General features: G+C 44.5%; 1 long non-coding RNA gene across 1 annotated transcript; it reads right to left on the bottom strand.

Moving 5' to 3' along the window:
* Positions 1-2111: 2111 nt before the first annotated feature.
* Positions 2112-11552, bottom strand: LOC125481995. The gene is made up of 3 exons (XR_007261519.1): positions 11453-11552; positions 8134-8226; positions 2112-3128 (listed from the first exon to the last, which is right to left on the bottom strand). It is a non-coding gene; the product is annotated as an uncharacterized LOC125481995 (long non-coding RNA).
* Positions 11553-12015: the final 463 nt, after the last annotated feature.

Here is a 12015-nt window from a genome sequence, read left to right as displayed (position 1 = left end):
CAGCAGGCCAAGCAGCATCAGAGGAGCAGGAAAGCTGATATTTCGGCCATTTCTGAAGAAGGGTCTAGGCCCGAAACGTCAGCTTTCCTGCTCCTCCGATGCTGCTTGGCCTGCTGTGTTCATCCAGCTCTACACCTTGTTGTCTCAGATTCTCCAGCATCTGCAGTTCCTACTACCTCTTGATAAAGGTTTTGGTCATCTGACCTAACCACCCGCTATGTGGCTTAGTTCAGTGTCATACTTTGTCTTAAACTGTTCGTGTGAAACTTTAAAGGCACAATGTTACTGTAAAGTGTTGTCAAAGAAAGAAAGGAACAACTAGGTGTAGAAATGATTGACGTTTCGAGAAATGTTCAGGGAGGAGGCCAGAAGTGAGTAGTGATGTAGTTGAAGAATCAAAACAACAAGCATGATTTGTTAAAATATTGTTTATTATTAAAATATACTGTATCAAAAACTGTAATAAAATATTTTGTTCTGGGCAAAAAATAGATATCCGTTTAATTTCTCTCAACCCTTTTAAAAGTTTAATTATTCGAATAACAGTATCTTAAAACGATCTTGATCAATTTAAAAACTGTACAATTTGCACACAAAATACATGAATCATTAGGAGGAAATTTTGTCCAAAACAGTCACTCATTCTCACCCCACCCCAAAGTTATTTTGATTTGAACTTATCAGAATGATCCAGCATCAAAACTGACCCAATTAATTGTGATTTTTCTACAAGAAAATGAGTTTGAGAGTGACAGGTAGCTCTCTTTGCCATCTTTCACAGTGTAAAGGTGCATTTGTCCAATGAGGCTGGTGTTCCAGCCAAGTGCTTCTTGCTGCATTGTGAATGAAGTGAGCCGATCTACTGCTGAAATCCTCACCTACGCTTTCATTCTCTTCGGACTCAACCATCTAAATGCTCCACCGGCCAACCTCCCCCTTTCCATCCTCCTTAAAACTCAGCTCATCCTAACTTTGCTACCTGTATGCAAACTCACACCAAATTAATCAGCCCATAACCCTCCTTGGTCATCCTGCTTCAGCAACATCTCAGAGGCTGTAGCATAGTGGTATGATCGCTCGACTTAATCCAGAGAGCCAGGTAATGTTCTCTGGTCCTGGGTTTGAATCCTGCCACGGCAGATGGTGAAACTTGAATTCAAATAAATCTGGAATTAAGAGTCCGATGATGACCATGAAACCATTGCCAATTGTCGGGTAAAACCCTCTAGTTCGTTAATGTCCTACAGGGAAGAAAACTGCTGTCCTTACCTGGTCTGGTCTACATGTGACCCCAGACCCACAGCAATGTGGTTGACTCATAACAGCCCTCTGGGAAATTCAGGATGGGCAATAAATGCTGACCCAGCCAGCAACACCGCATCCTGTGAAAGAATAAAGAGAACTTCTCATCCCTCCATGGTCTTCCCCTTTCCTATCTGTAAAATTTCCTCATACTCTGAAATTTCTGTGCTCATTCAGTCCTGACCTCCTGTGCATGCTTGATTTTAGTCAGGCATTCAGTGTCTAGGATTCAAGCTCTGGCATTCCTTCCTTAAGCCTCTCCACATGCCTCTCCCCCTCTAAAAACAGTCCTTAAAAATTACATCTTTGACCAAAATGTCAGTCATCTATCCTAAGACCTCCACCTGACTTATTCTCAAATGTGTGAAACATAAAATCTAGGAGCAGGAGTAGGCCACTGGGCCTTTCAAGCCTGCTCCTCCATTCAATATGATCATGGATGATCCTCCAATCTCAATGCTATATTCCCACTTTCTTCCAGTACTCTTGATGACTTTAAAATCCAAAAATGTATACAAGCCCTATTGAACCAATCTTTCCTCATAGGATAGTCCTGCCATCCCTGGTATCAGCCTAGTGAACCTCTGTTGCACTCCCTCTGTGGCAAGTATATTCTGTCTTAGGTAGCCATGATGTGGAGGTGCTGGTGTTGGACTGGGGTGGACAAAATCAGAAGTCACACAACACCAGATTATAGTCCAACAGCTTTATTCAAAATCACAAGCTTTTGGAGCGCTGCTCTGAGCAGCGCTCCGAAAGCTTGTGGTTTTGAATAAAGCTGTTGGACTATAACCTGGTGTTGTGTGACTTCTGACTCTCTTAGGTAGGGAGACCAAAACTGCACACAATAGTGTGGTCTCATCAAAGTCCTTTATAACTCAGTAAGACATCCCTACTTCTGAACTGAAATCCTCTTGTAGTGTGTGTCGGATAACCATTCTGAAGTACCTTGGGAATATTTAACAGTGTTAAAGGGACAAGAAAAGTTGCTGTAAACGGACTCTCAAATGACATGCTTCAAGTACTCTGAGAACAGCAGCTGTGGTTTCACATTTGAGTTGTAACTGTGAACCTTGCTCTTTGCAGCCTTTTTAAGCCAGCATTGTAACATGACAAGAAGATAGCAAGTACAGAACTGCCAACTTACATTAGCTGCCCAAATGCTCAGTGAACTCAAGATCTAACCAGTTTATGTTTGTGGTGTTTAAACAATCTTAAGACTAGGTTGTTTGTATTCAGGTTGTTCTTGTGTAAATGGATTGATGCAGACTGATTGACCATGATTCAGAAGCTAGGTGGATTACTTTTGAAGGAATATGATATACAAAGCAAGTTTAAAATAGCAAAACATCTTGAGGAAATTCACAGTTGGAGTTATACTCGCACTGGGGTTGGATGATACCAGAATACCCCTCACCTCTCAGATATCTTAAGATGCAAGCTCTGGAATTCCATTCATAAACCTCTGCTTCAAACATACCTGTGTAAGTTTTGGTCACCTCCCCTAAGGTCTCCTGTTTTCACTCGGAAACATTCCTGTGAAGGACCTCTCAATGTTTCACTACTTTAAAAGGCATAATATAAATGCAAGTTATTGCTGTAAGCAGCATTACATGGAAGTGGCTTAAAATAGAATAAAGTAGAGACTATAAAAAAGAAAACACAAGGATATTGATGGATGCTTTCACTTTTCCAGATGTTCCCTGGGTCTGGAAATGTTTCCTGAACATACTAACCCGGGAGAGGAAAGTGGTCTTTTGGAACATATTTTATGACTCATTACATGAGTCTTGAAGTAACACTGTTCTTATGTTTATGGTGAATGTCTGTTGAAGAAAGAAAAGAAATTGACTCTCAGTGGTTCACAAAAGCATCTTTCATTCCCAACAGGTCCACAGCTAACAGCACAGGCTGCTGACCAACATCAGAGAAGTGACATTTCAGAACTTAGAAATGTTTAAAAAAAGTCACTACAGTGTGGAGCTGGAGGAACACAGCCGGTCAGGCAGCATCACAGGAGCAGGAGAGTCGACATTTCAGGCCTAGACTCTTCATCAGGACTGGGAAGGGAGGAAGGAGCTGGGAAATAAATAGGGGGAAGAGGGGTGAGACTGGGGGAAGGTAGGTGGAATGGCAATAGGTGGATGGAGGTAGGGGGTAGTGGGAATTGGTCAGTGGGAAGGGTGGAGCAGGTAGGTGGGGAAGAAGATGGACAGGTAGTGTCAGGTCAAGGAGGTGGGGATGAGAGGGAGGGTTGGACATGGGAATGAGGCCGGGGGTGTTACACCAGCATTATCCCTCACCTCTTCCTCTGCTACATTGATGACTGTATTGGCGCTGCCTCGTGCTCCCATGAGGAGCTTGAACACTTCATCAACTTTACTAACACCTTTCACCTCAACCTCAAATTCACCTGGATCATCTCTGATACCTCTCTCCCCTTCCTGGACCCCTCTACCTCTATATCTGGTAACTGTCTCAGCACCGACATTAATTTCAAATCCAACGACTCCCACAGCGACCTGGACTACACCTCCTCTCACCCACCTTCCTGCAAGAATGCGATCCCTTACATCCAATTCCTCCACCACATCTGCTCCCTAGGTGGAACATTCCACTCCTGGACATCCCAGATGTTCTAGTTCAAGGACTGCAGCGAACCCCCTCCATTGATCAAAAATCCCCTCAACCGCATCTCTTGCATTTCCCGCACTTCTGGCCTCAAACTCTCTCCCCCCAACAAAAATCCCCCTGGTCCTCACATATCACTCCACCAACTTCCGCTCCAGCACATCATCCTCCGCCACTTCCGCACCTACAATCTGACCCCACCATCAAAGAGATATTTCCCTCCCCACCCCTATCTGCCTTTCGTAGGGACTGTTCACTCCACGACTCCCTCGTCCGCTCCGCACTCCCCACAAACCCCACCACACCCGGCACCCTTCCCTGCAACCGCGGGAGGTGCTAAACCTGCCCCCACACCTCCCCTCTCACCTCCATCTGAGAGCCAAGACAAACTTTCTGTATCCAACAGGGGTTCATCTGTATAACTTCCAACCTGGTCTACTGTATCTGTTGCTCCCGGTGTGGCCTCCACTATATCGGTGAGACCAAGCGCAGACTCAGTGACAGATTTGCAGAGCACCTGTGCTCCATACACTATAATTAACAACACCTTCTGTTCACCAACCATTTTAACTCCCCTTCCCACTCCCTGGGTGACGTGTCCATCCTGGGCCTCCTCCAGTGCCACAATGACACCACCCGCAAATGGAGGAACAGCACCTCATATTCCGCTTGGGAACCCTGCAGCCCAATGGTCTCAATGTGAACGTCACAAGCTTCAAAATCTCCCTGCTCCCAACCTCATTCCAAGACCAGCCCATCTCGTCCCCGCTTCCTTGACCTGTCCGTCTTTCCTCCCACCTATCCGCTCCTCCCACCTCACTGACCAACCCCCACCCCCACTTCCTGCCTACTAACCTCATCCCCGCCCCCTTGACCTGTCCGTTTTCCCTCTCACCTACCCGCCCCTCCCTCCTCACTGACCAACCCCCATCCCAACTCCCTACGCACACTCACCTTTACTGCCTTCATCCCCGCCTCCTTGACTTGTCCGTCTTCTCTCTAACTATCTGGCCCTCTATCCACCTTCTATCATCACCTCCCCTATCTCTCTATTTATTTCAGAGCCCCCTTCCCCTCCCCCATTTCTGAAGAAGGGTCAAGACCCAAAACGTCAGCTTTCCTGCTCCTCTGATGCTGCCTGGCCTGCTGTGTTCATCCAGCTCCACACCTTGTTATCAAAGCAAGGAGAACTTGTTGTGTACACATTGCTGTGTCTCCTACACTCCCAATGTCTATATTTCAAAAGATAACTGATTGGCTGTAGAGTACTTTATAGCAAGTGTAATGAAAGGTATATTTTTGTGTATATACATGTTAAAATGGTGGGACTGTGTCAACTGGGTGCAGATTGGTGGGTGGAGGTTAATCTTTAAGCTATGGTTTGGCACTCCTGCCATTCGGCCCCATCAATCTCATTTGCTTTTATATCTCTCACTTGCAGCGTCTTGCACATCTCCATTTTAAATCCGCACCCCCCCACCACGATCAGCTGCCTAGCCTAATCTTTGGAATTCTCTTTCTAAACATCTCCACCTCTCTATCCCCTCTCTACCCCCTCTCTCCTCTTTTAAGTCCCAACTTAAACCTCCCTCTTTAATCAAACTTTTGGTCATCTTTCCACTTTCTTTCAACAGTATTCATTTGTTAGTCATAAAGATATGGGAAATGTTTGACCATAAATCCAGCTCAAAACCCACCAAGACAGTTTAAAAATTTGGATTTAATTTTTCAAAACCCTAGTCTGTTGCCACTACAAGTGATTATGAAGCTGTTGGGAAAACCCAACTGGATCACTCCTTTAATGAAGAAAATTGTACCTGCTCTGGATCTCTATCAACATCACTAAAACAAATTACCAGGTCATTAGAGATAACAAGGTGTAGAGCTGGATGAACACAGCAGGCCAAGCAGCATCAGAGGAGCAGGAAAGCTGACGTTTCGTGTCTGGACCCTTCCTTACCAGGTCATTATCTTGTTTATGGGAGCTTGCTGTGCATAAATTGGCTACTATGTTTCCTTCATTGCAATAATGACCATATTTCAAGAAGACTTCATTGGCTGTGAAACACTCTGGGGTGTCCAAAGGTTATGAAAGTACAGGTCTCTTTTCCTTTACGTTAGTCAATTCCCCACACCAGCTTGTCTAATGCCTGTGCCAGTGACAGAAATCACAGGTCCCAGGTGCTGTCAATGGCTCAGGTTCCTGGTGCCAACCTCAATCTGAGCACAGTGCCCACGAACCAATCACAGAGAGCCCCCACACCCCTGCCCTGGTTAACATTAACTGTCAAACTGAGCGAACCTTGGGCCTGTTATCCAACCACTCTGAGTGGTTCCAAGAAAAACCATCAGTTCTGGGGATTAAGCCATGGATGGGCAATACACCAGGGGGTGCCACATCTAAAGGCAAGCAAGCTGTGAAATCACCATTGTTACCTCCAGAGGGTAACAACAGAGTAAGAAGTGGGGAGTGTATCTTCCTTTCTATATCTCTCAATTTAATAATTTTTATGTAGTTCCTGCATTAATTATTGCCTAGCTCGGTAACAGTTGAATGCACAGGAATGCTTAAATAGCACAGAATGAGGAAATAAACAGGTAGTTTTGGTGTAAGGAGTGAAGTAATGAGAATGCAATGTGATTGGGATCAGAGAGAGGAAGACTGGGACTTTCCACTTATAAAGGGGATGTGTTTATGAGAAGTTTGAAGGGGAAGTATTGATGTAAACTTGGGAGCCCAATCCTAGATGCCCAGCAACATTTATTCTAGTAATCCAATGGCATGGTTTGGAGGAACTGACTCAAGTACCACTCCTTATTTGTTCATAGGATGTGGGCATTGCCCATCCCTAATTGCCCTTGAGAAGGTGGTGCTGAGCTGCTTTCTTGAACCGCAGCTCTCCCTGAGGCACAGGTAGACCCTCAGATGGCTGGTTCCAAGTCACTTTAGTGTGTGATTTGGAGGGGAATGCGTTGTCATGTGCTGTCAAAGGAAACCTGGGGAGTTGCTGCATTGCATCTTCTAGATGGTGCTGGCTGTGAGAAGGATAGAAGGAATATACAAAGGGGTTATAAGATTGGTTAAGTAAATCGGCAATATTTGTCAGGTGGATTATGATGTAGGAAGATATGAGGTTGTGTACTTTGGGAAGAAGAATAGCAAAGTAGAATATCATTTAAGTGGAGATAGACTGCGTGTGCTATGGTACAAAATGTCCTGTTACATGAATGATGAAAAGTTAGCATGCAGATTCAGCGAGTGATTGGGAAGGCAATGGGCTGTTGCCCTTTTTTGCAAGGGGAATCAATTGTAAAGATCTTACTACAACTGTGCAAGACATTGGTGAGACTCCACCTCAATTACTATGTACAGTTCTGGTCCAGTAACTTAAGGAAGGATAGGGTTGCATTATCAGCAGATCAAAGAAGGTTCCCTCGACTGATTCCTGAGATGAAGGGGTTGTCTAATGAGGGAAGGTTGGGTTTTTACTCATTGGAGTTTAGAAGAATGAGCGACGACCTTAATGAAACATTTAAGACTTTGCAGGAGCTCGAATGACAAGATGCTGAGAAGATGTTTCCCCTCTAGAGGGAATCTAGAAGGGGTTGTGGGGAGGTGGTGGGGTCTGAACTATACGTTGCTTCTTATTTAATGTGGAGGTAAGGAAAATTATCTTCTCTGAGAATAATTAATCTTTGGAACCCCCTTCCCCAGAGAACAGTGGAGGCAGGGTCATTGAATACCTTCAATGTCAGGTTATCGAGGAGTGGAGGGTTATTGGAGAAGTGCAGGGAAATACAGTAAAGGCCACAGTTAGAGCTTATTGAATGATCAAGCAGGCTCAATGGACCGAATGAATTATTTTTACCTATAGCTTTACGATCTATGCACTGTGCCACTGTAGTCAGGTAGCAATGAGAGTAAATATTGACAGTGATACTGGGGTGTCTGTCAAGCAGCGTTGCTTTGCTCTGAATTGTGTTCAACTTCTTGAGTACTGTTGGAGCGATGCTAAAAAAAAATAGCCTTTTGCTGTTGTCCCAATGTACTTCACAGATATTAAAGTGCTTTTGAAATGTGGATGCTGTTGTGTGGAACTGTAACTGCAACATGAAACAACTTTACACCTACACTCTGCAATCCACCTGAAGAGGTGGCTGAGCATACTCAACTGTTCAATATTTCAAACTAATTCTTACCTGAAACTCCTTGATATATGTTAAGAAGAAGAAATTAAAGCTGAATGCAACTAGCCACTCACAAACTGCACTTGCCACATGATAACCATAGCCCTGTGTGAAGGAAGAGAGAGAGAGAGAGCAACATATTAAAGACATTTATTTAACATGTAATCTGTAACTAAAACACTAATCAAATAGATCTGAGGGACAGCAGCCAGGAGGTCACATTTGATTTGTGTTAGTCTTTAGTGTGAAGCTGTTTCTTTTTAGATCCAGCTCAGATCAGAAAATTACAGGCTGGCTGCAAATGAGGAACACAACTTTCATTCACAGGGGTTAGTCAGTAGATGACCTCAGCACAAATTCTAACCAGGGGTGGAGGTAGTGATGGCATTGTGGTAATGTCACTACATGGGTAATACAGAGTCCCAGGTTAATGTTCTGGGACTTGCATTCAAATCCTACAAATGCACGTTGTGAAACTTGAATTCAATAAAAATCTAGTCTGAAAGTTAGCCCAATATAGGCTGTTAATTGTTGTAAAGACCCATCCAAATCATAAATGCCCTTTACAGAAGGAAATCTGCCATTCTTATCTGTTCCGGCCTACATGTGACTCCAGACCCACAGCCCAGGCTCCCCTTTGAACAATTAGAGATGGACAACAAATGTTGGCTTCACCAGTGACAGCCATATCCCATGGCCAAGTTAAAAAAAAGGATGCTGACGATTCATTGGTTGGAGGTATTCCTCACCCTAGAGGAGATGGCAAACCACTGCTGGATATTACCAGAGTGATGTGCTTTTATCATTACAACAGGTGGAGGCCATTCAGCCCTCAAACTGGTTCCAGCAGTCACTCAGAAAATGGCTTCTCTGTACCTCAAGTGTATCTGCCTCTTATCCTCATATACCAACAACAAACGTCTACCTTTCAGTTAATAGTCACTATCCAACATGTGCTTCATTGGAACATGTCAGTCTGATTAACTTTGATATTTTTCAGGTAAAATAGAATCTTAATACTGTTCCAATAAATTCTTTCATCAGCAAATACTAAGATTTAAACATTTCCTAAATGGCAAAAGTTAGCAGAATTCATGTAGCTTCTCCTTCCTCCCAAATTCCAGCATCTCTACTTGTTCATTTCCCTCTCGCCCTTTCCCCACTCAAATCCCAGTCCCCCCAGCTTCTCCTAATACCACTGCACCCTTCCCCTTCCCCAGTGCTGTGGTTTCCTGTTGAGGTTTTGTTGTGTGGTTGAGTGAAAGAAGCTGAAACATTTTCTGTAACTTTATTGGCCCTCGTGCAGAGACCAACTTAGAAATTTTTCAGTCAGCCAGTTTCTAATTTTGCAAAGTCTTTTTCTTTGAATAGAATTTTCAAGTAAGTTGAAACCCATGCTGGAGCAAACCAGGACTCTTGTGGCCAGGGATGCGCAGGTTAGGTGGGTTAGCCATGGGAAATTCGGGGTTACAGGGGGTGGATGTTCCAAGGAAGGGTCACCGGACCCAAAACGTTAACTCTGATTTTTTCTTCACAGATGCTGCCAGACCTGCTGAGCTTTTCTAGCAACTGCTGTCTTTGTTACAGGGGATGGGTCTGGCTGGGATGCTCTTGGTGGGAGGTGGGGTGGGGGGCAGTGTGGACTTGATGGGCCAAACGGTCTGCTTCTACACCGTAGGGATTCTATGTGTGTTCCAGGCTTGAGAGGCCTAATGCAAATGTTTGTGTGCATAAATAAGGCCACAACCTGTGTAAGCAGTGCATGTTTGTGGTTTGTAAAGGTGAGCCTGCACAGAATTCGACATTAGCAGTAACCCAAGTTTGAAATTTGCATGTAACTTTAGCACTGCAGTTTGCAAACCGTGTTCATTCAGGAGGCCGTCCCAAACGTTATCTTATTTTGACCCCATTTTGCTTGTCCCCAGAGCACAGAGAGTCAGAGAGGTGTGAGAACAGGAGTCTGTTTAGACTGCAAGACGTTTAAAACAAAAAGCACTGACATTTTCACTGTGCTTTCAAAACAGGAATAAGGCCAGCTGGCCCACACCCACCATTTAAAAACTGCAATTTTTTAAAGGGGCCTTGCAGCTGTTAGCCTTCTGTAAGTGCCCTCGGGCAGCCATTCCTGAGAGTTCATGACCCCAAAATTTTGTCTTGCACGCCTGAAACCCTTCTGTTGGGGAAAGGAGACTGTGAGATAGTAGGATTTTGTAACAAGAAGGGACATGACACTGATTCAGATGCTTATGCTACACGTGGCCCTGACTCAGACAGGACATGTCCAATGCTAACCTCACCCTCCAGCTGCTAACACACAGGATCATGTGAGATGCCGATGTTACACACATCCAATTTACTCATTGGCTTTAATCACAGGCTTGGGATGTGGTGTTGGGTAAAATCAACATTACCCCCAATGTTGTCAATTTCCCGACAGGCGAAATTGAATCAATTGCACTCATCAGGCAGTTGTATATTCAGCTCATCACGTGAAACTGGGGGGGCGGGGAGGGTTGTAGAAGGGTGGGGGGTGGGGTTCAACTGACGAGTCTGAAAAATGTGCCCAAATAAAAGCAAAATACTGCAGACGCTTGAAATCTGAAACAAACACACAGAATGCTGGAGGAACTCAGCAGGGTCTAGCAGCATCTGCAGAGAGACAAACAGAGTTAACATTTTGAGTCTGATATACTTTCTTCAGAATAATTCCAAAGAGTCACACTGGACTCTAAAAAAAATACTGTTTCTCTCTTCTCAGATGTGTTTGGCTGCTTTTAATAACTTACCCACCAAGTGATTATTCAGTATTAGAGCACAGAACAGAAAATGTTGTCTTGACAGCTTGTGATCATCTGTTCGTTTTAAATAATGTTCCCTCAAAGCTGGGCCATCCCATAGCCATGCAGAAAGCCTGAAGTTCCCATGCAATTCCCTTTAAGTTACTGTGCCATTGTGTGAGCAAACTTGAAGATACCATGCACTTAAACAAATCACCCATATACTCCAAAACAATCTGATAGAGTGTGTTGGCTTTGGATCTGTCTGATTCTCAAAATCAATGGGGTAAAAACTGGACAGTATCTCTAACAGGCAGGTAATATGCTCTGCTCAGTCCCTGTCCATGTATTAAATGTAAAAAGCTCTCACCCTGTGCCCTCCCCTTTGATAGCAATATTCCTTCAGAACTGTGCAGCTACTCACACATTCCCACACAGGTCAGCCCCTTTTAGGTTACCATGAGGCTACGGCTGTTCAAAAATAATTAAAGGGGCCAAATGCAAAGGAAAGGAAATGAAAAGATGCATTGGTTGACAAACAGCCATGACCTTACCTTGTCTCCTGGTACCAGATATAGAGTTGAATTGTTGCTGAGGAAGTAACAGACAATCACTGGAGAGGGAGGAAGTCAAGGAAAGGCAACACGTTTTCTGTAAAAGGTTGAAAGCACTCAATCATGGGTTTGACCTGACCTTGCAGACACACTGTTAAGGTACACATTGGTGAAATATGATCATTCCTCAATTTTAAAACAGAACCTACTCCACAGGAAGAAGAATACTGCGGATGTTGGAAATCTGAAACAGAACAGAAAATGCTAGAAATACTCAGCAAGTCTCGCAGCACCTGTGGAGAAAGAAACAGGGTTAACCTGCGATATCTGCTTTCCGGAGGGACCACTCTCTCCGTGACTCCCTTGACCGCTCCACACTCCCCTCCAGCCCCACCACACCCGGCACTTTTCCCTGCAACAGCAGGAAGTGCTACACCTGCCCCCATACCTCCTTCCTCACCCCCATCCCAGGCCCCAAGAAGACTTTCCACATCAAGCAGATGTTCACCTGCACATCTGCCAATGTGGTATACTGCATCCGCTGTACCCGGTGTGGCTTCCTC

Source organism: Rhincodon typus, unplaced genomic scaffold, assembly GCF_021869965.1.
Source record: "Rhincodon typus isolate 14 unplaced genomic scaffold, sRhiTyp1.1 hic_rhity00004879, whole genome shotgun sequence".
Lineage (NCBI taxonomy): Eukaryota > Metazoa > Chordata > Chondrichthyes > Orectolobiformes > Rhincodontidae > Rhincodon > Rhincodon typus.
The sequence above is the reverse complement of the archived record's forward strand: the minus strand, read 5'-3'. Positions and strand labels throughout refer to the sequence as shown.